General features: G+C 42.9%; 1 pseudogene; it reads right to left on the reverse strand.

Annotated features, from left to right (window-relative positions):
• Positions 1-2,558: 2,558 nt before the first annotated feature.
• Positions 2,559-4,911, reverse strand: LOC103741726 (annotated as a pseudogene).
• Between the last annotated feature and the right edge of the window lie 4,954 nt (positions 4,912-9,865).

The following is a 9,865-nucleotide window of genomic DNA, read 5'->3' on the forward strand; positions in this document are numbered from 1 at the left end:
TCTCTACAAAATCAAAAGACAAATTACATACTCCCAACATACAGTGGAACTGAACACACATTACCATTCCAAAAGGGAGGAATGGTAGCATAGTAAGGAAATACTGGACCAAAACAAGACCAAAAACCAGCTGGACAAACACCAAATCCAGTAGCTCCATGTCAACTTCTGGGACTTTACTTCCAAAGGGCTTAGATGGCTCAGCCTCTCTAGCTTTGCTGTGTGCAACACATATCTCTCTCTTGTGCTGGTACCATTCCCTGTGTGCAGGTTTTCTTGGCAGATGCCTCACAGCTCTGGCATCATGAACTTCTTGGGGTCTCCATTGCCAACCTTCACAGCTTCATGCAGTGGCCTAGCAGGGCCTTCTCTAGGCAGGGGTACCCCTGCTCCATACTGCCTGGCCTCAGCGGCTCTCTGAAATGGCAGAGGAAGAACTGATGACCCCTTCACTCTTGCATCCTGTGCCTCTAAAGCCAGCACCAGGTGAATGACAATGCCAAGTTTGACTGCAAGTTTGGGATGGACTCCAGCCTGCTTTATCCATTTTAGAAGCTTTTCTCTTCAGTGGTCCCTGTAGGATTTTCCTTTCACAAGTTGGAGGCTTAACTGGGTGTGGTCTTGCCCTGGAGGCACTCTCTCCATTGTTTAAGTTTGAATCTCTAGGCCCCTCCTTAATCACTTTAATCTCTTTATCAATGGGATCCTCTCCATCACATGCCAGGGCTCCAACACTGATCTTCCTAATGCTCTTTTTCAATCCAAACTGTATTTCTTTCTGTCCCTTTTGCACTCTTCCACTGTAGATCTGCATAATATTCATCATTAATAGCCACACCACCATTTCTGCATTAGGCTGTCTTGAAAATTTCTTTCACCAGAGAAATTAGTCCATTGCTTTTCAACTTGCCTCAGGCAAGCTTTTTGGCTGTGGGCAGACTTCAGCCAGACTCTTTGCCAAAATATCCTAATTGCTGCTTAAGTCCTTATTTTCCTCTGGAACTACATTGTTCTCAGCACTACTTTCTTCCAGGCCCCTACTAGAATGGTTTGTTAAGCTCCACTTACAGCAATCAACTACTTTTCTAGCCCAACCTTCCAAAGTCTTCCACATTTCTTCAAAACCCCACATGGTCAGGTTCTTCACAGTCAACAGCCCACTCTCTGGTGTCAAATACTGTATTTAATCACATTTCTATTGCTGTGATAGAAACACTGACCCAACCAATTTATAGAAGGAGAGTTTATTTGAGCTTATGGTTCCAGGGGAATTACAGTCTGTCATGGTAGGGAGGCATGGTGGCTGGAGGTGGCTGGACCAGGAGCAGCAGAAGCTAAGCGCTCACATCATCACTCAGGCACAGGAAGCAAGAGAGAGAGCGACTGGAGATCTGTCAAGGCTTAAGAACTCTCTAAACCCACCTCCAGGATGGCCATACCTTCTAAAACCTCCCCAAACAGCACCATCATCTGGGGACAAAATATCTAAATACTTGGAGCCAATGGGGGATATTTTCATTCAAACCACCACAGTGAGATAATTGATTTTTTTGAAGTCTTTTTGAGTCAGGGTCTCCCTATAGGCCCAGGAGGCCCGGAATTCCCTATGTAGACCAAGCTGGCCTTGAACTCACAGAGATCCACCTGCCTCTGCCTCACGAGCGCTGGGACTAAAGTTGCATACTACCACACTCAGCCTGATAATTGATATATTTTTTTAAAGTTTTATTTTAACCGGGCATGGTGGCACACACCTTTAGTCCCATCACTCATGAGGCAGAGGTAGGTGGATCTCTGTGAGTTCAAGGCCAGCCTGGTTTATATAATGATTTCCAGGCTAGCTGGGGCTACAGGGAGACCCTGGCTCAAAAAACAAAGATTTATTTTAGCTTACAGTTTTAGAGTTTCCAGTCAATGGTTCATTAATGCCATTGCTTTGAACCCATGGCAACACATCACAGTGGGACTGTATGGTGGAACAAATTCACTATCTTGAAAAGGAAGAAAAAGAGAGGAAAAGAAAGGGTTTGGGATCCTACTATCGCCTTCAAGGGCATGCCCCCAGTGACCTGAAGACTTTCAACTAGGCCCTTCTAATACTTCCTACTAATAGTGCCAAATTGTAAATAACATGTGGGTCTTAGGGAGACATTCCAGGTCCAAATTAAAGTATTATACCTACCTGCTGTTTTGCAGCTACAAATGTTTTATTGACTTCTATTTTTTTCTCAGTAGAACACAATTTATTAAGGAAGATAGGCCAAATGTTGTCTGTATAGTCCCCACATTTTCCAGGATAGTGATTAGGCAGGCTCCTTCTTTAGGAAGGATGAATAGTTGTCTGCAAAAAGAGGAATCACTGTTCTCCTTAAGTACCCACAAACATTCCGTAGAAGAGGTAGATAGCTGGATTTGGGATGCTGTGTTGTGATGAGCTAGATCTTCAGGCAGGTGGTGAGGCTCAACAGAGGTAGTGGCTTCAGCCCCCACTTCCTTGATCCTGTGAGAATGTTTTGGACCAAAGGTGTAAGAGAAAAGACTGAGTAATGCCTCTGGTCTCAGAGATGACAGGCTTTTACCAGTCTTGGGGCTTTTGGTTCAGCTGCACAGTGAGTGCCTTTCTCTGGACTTCAATGAACAGGGCCATAGCACAGCTGGGGTTCTGCCTCCTCATACCAGTACTGTTCAGTGAAATCAGGGGGAAAAGGCTGCAATCTCTCTGCTGGTGGAAACCACTGAGTTTGAGCCATGGGTGGTGTTGCAGGTGTCAATGAGATCAAGACTCCCACAAATTAAATCTGGGGCCATAGCATACCTGAAATACTCTGGTGGGTCCCATCAGTGTGCTCCAGACTAGAAGATGGCATCTTTGTGGGAAAGGATATAGGCTTGGACTGGCCCACTGGCCATGAACTCCACCAGGCACTTACAGAAAACAAACAAACAAATAAACAAACACCCATTGTGCTTTGGTTAAACCTCTGGCAATCTTCCTTTTTCAATATTGTTTTCTCATTTGTACAATAAGGAAGTTGTGCTCAGAATCTGCTAATGAACAGCCTTCAGAATCATTGTGGGTTGGGGGAGAAAGAGCAAGTGCATCAGGCTGAATAAGGGCTAGCATGAGTTGGAGAGCCTGTGGACTTTGCAAGATGGGGGCCAGCTCATGCCTGGTTTTCTATAGTATTTATCTGGGTAAACCAGCCAAACGCATCAGTAAATGAACATGATCTAGTCATCCTAAGGCCAGGCTGCTAGGAGAGGGGCTCTTTAAAGGAGGACATGCACCCTGTAGAGAAGGTGTGATTCCTTTCCCAGTGCCAGCTAAGTTAGGGCAGTTGTGTCTATTGGTTTACAACAAAATGCTATCATGTAGAGACAGTTGCTTGACTTAAGGATCACTCTGTTAGACTATTACAAATTTTAGGAGATGGGGCTGATGAGATGGCTCAGTGGTTAAGAGCACTGGCTGTTCTTGCAGAAGACCAGCCATCCACATATCAGCTAACAATCATCTTTAACTTCAGTTCCAGAGGCTCCAACGCCTTCTTCTGACCTCCACAGGCATTGCACGACACAGGTGCACTTACATACATGCAGGCAATGCACACATACAGAAAAAATAAAAATAAATAAGTAAATCCAGGGTGGGAGAGATGGCTCAGTGGTTAAGAGCACTGACTGCTCTTGCAGAAGACCTGGGTTCAATTCTCAGCACACACATAGTGGCTAACAACTGTCGGTAACTCCAGTTCCAGGGAAACCGATACTGTCTTCTGACCTCCACGAGCATTGCATGACACAGGTGCACTTACACATGTAGGCAATACACTCATATACATAAAATAAAATATTTAAATAAATCCAAAAAATGTAGGAGTTGTCTTGGCATTCTCCCACAACTGACAAGGGTACTGTTTAGCTTCCAGGAAGTTTTGCTGAATTTTCTTGTTCCAAGGGAGGAGGAGATAGCAACACTTCTGAAACTGTGAACCAAAATAAACTTTTCCTCCATAATGAGTTGACCATCTTAAGCATTTTCCACAGTGAGAAAGCTTCCAGCCATTGCATCACTCTGTCACCTGCCTTTTTTTAATTGACCTTTTACCTCCCTTTTCAGTTTTTTAAGGACCCTTGTGGTTACATTGGATCCCACTGGATTATCTCCCCATCTCAAAGCCCTTAAGGTAATCACATATGCAAAGTCCTGTTTTGCATGTCAGTAAACATTCACAGGTGTCTTTCTCTAAGCTTTTCTAGGGTAGGTTTCTATGATCCACTTAAGAGAACAAAGGCAGCATTCAGAGAATACCACAGCTGAGGAATTTCCAGACAAATAGCACCAGAGTCATTAGGCTAGACCCAAGTCTACCCTTCTGAATGCCTTCTTATGCAACCCAATACATTCCCTTCTTGTTAAAGGCAGGTTTTTTTTTTTGTTTTTGTTTTTTTGTCTTTTTTTATTCAGGTTTTCTGTTATGTGACACCAAAGCATGCTGAATGGTATGATGCCCAGTAGTTCATTAAAATGAAGGCTTTCTTTTTGTTGGAGGCAGAGTCTTGTTATGTAACCCAGGCTGGTCCTCAACTCAACCCTCCTGCTACTCCCTCTCCAGTACTTTGATTTCAGGAATGTACTACCATACCTGGCTAGATGACATCTACTATGATGGTTGATAATGATTATCCACTTGACATGACCTGGAAGCACCTAGACAAGCCTCTGGTCAGGCCTGTGAGGGATTATCTTGATTAGGTTAACAAAGTTGAGAAGACCCATCCTAAAAGTGGTGATGCCATTCCCTGGACTTCATAAAAAGGAGAAGGCTAGCTGAGCAAGAGCATTCATTACCCTCTGCTTCCTGATTGCTGGTGCACTGTGATTGCCTGCCAGCATGACTTCACCTCCATGATGAACTGTACCTTCAGACTGTGAGCTAAAATAAACCCTTTCTCCCTTAACTTTGCTGCTTGTCAGGTATGTTATAACAGTAACAAGACAAGTATCCAATACACCTACTTAATCATATCCTACAAAGGAGAGAAGACCAACTGTGGTCTTGGATAAAATGGGGTACAGACTTCTTAGTCTTAGAGCCTTAACAGGATTCTGGGTAGAGCTGCAGTGGGGCAGACAACACATTGTGCCTTTAGGAGTGTTTTGTGCTATATTTACTTTCTCTCTGTCTCTGTCTCTGTCTCTGTCTCTCTCTGTCTCTCTCTCTCTCCTTACCACATTTCCATAGAATTTCAAGCAAGAGAAACAGTCAAGACATCAATAAATTATAACTTGTAAGCAGCATCAACATGGGGAGACATGTTTTCACTGAATACATCAAGACTATAGACCTTCTACCCTCCCCAGAGAGGCTAAATATGGCCTGCCATTGATATCGGAAGGCCTGAAGGATACTTCCAATTGTGTAACAAGTCAATGGAGGTAGAGGACAAATGAATAGAGAGAGAAACATCACAGTAAGATGTAAATATAAACAAAATGTACTGTCTTTTCTATCAAAGGGTTAAATAAGGCAAAACTCCATTAAAAAAAAATAAATTGTGAAGAAGCCACTTGGCTCCAGGTCAGCATTTTTTTTTTTTTTTTTTGAGATAGGGTCTTACTATGTAGCCATGGCTGGCCTAGAACTCATTTTGTGAACCAGGCTGGCTTCAAATTCAGAGATCCACCTGCCTCTGCCTTCTGAGTGCTGGGATTTAAAGAGTGTGCCACCACTCAGGGCTAGCACTTCTTGAAATCAAAATATATGCTCACTTCATTCCTCTTCAGAGAATGCACTGCTCTGTATTAGCCACTTGCATAAGACTATGAGGCCAGGCTCTGACCAGAGTGAGGCACAGGACCCCTTTCCATTAGGAATAAAATCCCAGCAGGACCCTCGCTGTATTTGTTTGCTTAAGTGTGGCTACATACCCTTCTGCAAAAGTAAAAAATGTTGCCTGGCCAAGACTTTGGATTGTGTGGTAATTTTCTTGAGATCCTAGAGTTTTTTCTTACAGCTTGATGCCTAGCACAAAACTCTTCATGACTGTGAGTCTTGGGACCGATTCCCATCCTGGGATGTGCATACTACTGTCTTATTGCAGTGACCCGGGATGTGGAGATACTCACCTGCTTTGGAACTAACATAGACCCCAAATCAAAAATAGATTGGCAGCTGGGCTTGGTGGTATACACCTTTAATCCCAGCACTCAGGAGGCAGAGACAAGTAGTTCTCTGTTTGAGGCCAGTCTGGTCTATGTTGTAAGTTCCAGGCCATCTGTGACTACATACAGGGAGACCCTGTCTCACAAATGATTGACAATGTGGTAAGAGCCCAAAGCAAGCACCAGGGAAAGTGGGTACCTTCCTGCACCAGCCAATGTAATAAAATTAGACTATAAGTACTACCTTGGTGGGTGGAAATATTCAGAGGATGAGAATGTGACTGAGACAGTCACAAGAATACTTGGAAAATGGTTAACAAAGGTCCAGGGAGAATACAAGAAGCATCCTGTGTGTGTGTGTGTGTGTGTGTGTGTGTGTGTGTGTGTGTATGTAGAGGTGAGTAACTCCAGGAAAGACCAAGAAAGGAGAAATGAGGATTTTCCCTCTGACATCCCCCTAATAGTCCATTAGGATGAAGGTTGAGGTTCTAAGAAGATAACTCCAGAACCCAGGGGAAAAAGATCTGAGACCAATAAAACTAGGATTCCCCCAGATAATCCTTTGTGGCACATGCTCCAGTATTGGGGAGACTTTCACAAAAAGGAAAAAGAAACAGCAAATGATTAAATACTACTGTTTCTCTAGGACTCAGGAACCCATTCTTTTTTTTTTTTTTTTTTTTTAATGTATTTTGAGATCCCTAGGGATGACAAAAAGGTATGGGTAGTAGACATTAAGGCTTTAAGGCAGTCTATATAGGTTACAACTGGGTATGAGGAAATGAATGAAGGACTGGAATGGATCAACTATCCTGTCAGTGCATTAAATAATAGCTACTATTAAGCTTGTACTACAGGGAGGTCAGAAGCTTGAAAGGTCCCATTACCTCCTCACAGGGACCTCAGATGCCCTAAGGATAGAATGCATGAACATCTTCCAGGACAAGATTGCCTGGTGGAACATCTTGTAAACCCTTGTCCTTTCTATTCCTGACCACAGAGGAGCTGAGGCAGAGACCTCACCCCAACTATCTGATTTCCCTGATAGGAGCCAATTATATTTCCTGCCTTGAAAGGTTGGGGGAGGAATTGGAATGATTGGGAAATGTGTCTGGATATAAAGACCTCCATCCTCTAGTTTGAGCCCTGCCAGGGCAGATGTCTGGAGGTATTGTGGTGGACCAGTATTGGTCAATTGGAGTGGGACCTGTGCTTTCATCCAGTTAGCTATCCCTTTTACTACTGCATGTATCCAACCTACCCAAGGTCAACCTCGATTATCTTATCAAAAATAAGAGCTTTTGACTCCAGGAGTCATTTTTTAAAATGTTTTAAAAATTATTCTACATTATTTATTTATTTTTGTGTGTGTTTTCTCTTTTTATTGAATTTTTTCCATTTTCATATAATATAATTCAATGGTATTTAGATCCCCTCCACTATCCATAGCACCTCCTTTTAATTCTCCCCCACTCAATTTAATGTACTCTATTGTATATATACAATAAGGCCCATAGGTTCTAATATGTGTCCCTACATTTCCTTCAGTGTGGATCCATCCTTTGGAGCCTGGTTAGCCTACCAAGAGTCCCATCCTTGAAAGAGACTCTTTCTGCTCCTTCCAGCAGCCATCAATTGCCACAATATCCTTAGGTTGGATTTGGGTTTCTTACCCATCCAGGAGAATCATTTGGCCCTCATATTTATATAGATTCCATCAGAGTGCCAAGAGGAGTCCCTCATGGAGTTAAGGCTAGGAACTAAATAGCAGGGTTTGAGTCAGTGCTAGTCTGGCAGTCTACTATAAATAAAAATGTAGAGTGGCCAGATATGGTGGCACTTGCCTTTAATCCCGGAACTCAGGAGGCAGAGGCAGGTGGATTTCTGTGAGTTTGAGGTCAGCCTGGTCCATGAAGTGAATTCCAGGCTAGCTAGGGCTACATAGTAAGACCCTGTCTCAAAAAAAAAAAAAAAAAAAGATTTTAAAATGTAGACTGGATAAATAACACATACTATGACCCACAAAGATTTGTGAATTACACTAAGGTTGCTATTTAGAGTAGAGAAGATCAATTGGATGCCATGGGTAGAATGGCTGGGAAAACAGACTAGTCCTAGGCATGCTATTAGTAGAAAAGGGGGTTGTATCTGTGATGATAGTGTTGTGTCCTCACTTCTAATAATGTGGCTCCTGATGGCACCATTACAAAGGCTCTTTGGGGATTAACTACTTTACCCAATAATAAATGACTCTTTTTCTAATCTTATGGTGCTATGGAGGAAAAGGATAATAAAAGAGGTCAAGTCCCAATCTCTCTTGTAGTCTCAGGAGCCATGATTGCAGTTGGATGTTGTACGATCCCACACATGAGGATTAGTCCAAAGACTAATTGAAATAGCTATAATTGGCAAAATTCCTACTTCTTATCATACTACATTGCTGATGAATACCACAGAACAAGTCAGGCAATATTAATTTAGTCCAAAGAAGAGAATAAAAATACATTGTAAAGCTGGGCGTGGTGGTGCACACCTTTAATCCCAGCACTTGGGAGGCAGAGGCAGGCGGATCTTTTCGAGTTCAAGGCCAGCCTGGTCTGCATAATGAGTTCCAGGACAGCTGGGGTACAAGGAGACCCTGTCTCAAAAAAAGACAAAAAAACAAAACAAAACAAAACAAAACATTGTAAAAAGTGAGGAAATTGTGGGAAATGTAAACAAAAATGTACTTTTTTTTCTGTCAAAATCAGGCAAATCACCATTAAAAAAATCAATTATAAAGAAGTCATTTGGCATAAATTTAAATTGTTTCAGGGTCAGCCCTTCTTGAAATCAATATATGCTCAAATTTCAGTTCGCCCTGGAAATCGTGCCTATTCTGTGCTACCCATTCAGCAGGACTTTGACTGTACTTGTTTCCTTGCTTGAGTGAGGCTGAGCACCCTTCTACACATGTAAAAATTTTTTGCCTTGCTGAAATCCTTTGGGGCGTGTAGTCATTTTCTCGAGACTTCAGACCCATTTCTTACAGAGAGATGTAGGGGATAAGAAGGAATGGGGTGGATTTTTATGACTACAGCAACCTGAAAGGAAAAAACGATGTCCACAGAAGATTTCTGGCAGCCTCCCTGGGTGCATAACTCTTAGAATGAGGCTTAAGTTAATCCTCTGACTGGGGCTGGAGTAATGGCTCAGTGGTTGAGAGCACTGACTGCTCTTGCAGAGGACCCACGTTCGGTTCCCAGCACCCACATGTCAGCTGAAAACTGTCTGTAACTACAGTTCCAGGGGATCTGACGCGGTCTTCTGACCTCTGCAGGCATTCATTGCACGACACAGGTGCACTTACACACATGCAGGCACTACACTTATAAAATAATGATTAAAAAAAGAAATCCTCTGGAATAGAACAGTGGCTCAGTAGTAGAGTGTGTTGTTCCGCATATAGGCTTTGGGATCTAAAGGGGGTGTTGGGAAGGTAGCTTAGTGTAGAAGTTTTGCCTACCATGCACAAGGCCTTGAATCTTCCAACCAGAGAGAGAGGAGAGAGAGGAGAGAGAGAGAGAGAGAGAGAGAGAGAGAGAGAGAGAGAGAGAGAGAGAGAGAAAAAAAAAAACACAAACAGAGGGCCAAGCGCTCTGTGGTATTGTAAAAAATTTTGCGGAGCTATAGATGTGGGACAATATAAAAGAGCTCTAT

This window comes from Nannospalax galili, unplaced genomic scaffold (genome assembly GCF_000622305.1).
Source record: "Nannospalax galili isolate Female #2095 unplaced genomic scaffold, S.galili_v1.0 scaffold700, whole genome shotgun sequence".
NCBI classification, from domain to species: Eukaryota; Metazoa; Chordata; class Mammalia; order Rodentia; family Spalacidae; genus Nannospalax; species Nannospalax galili.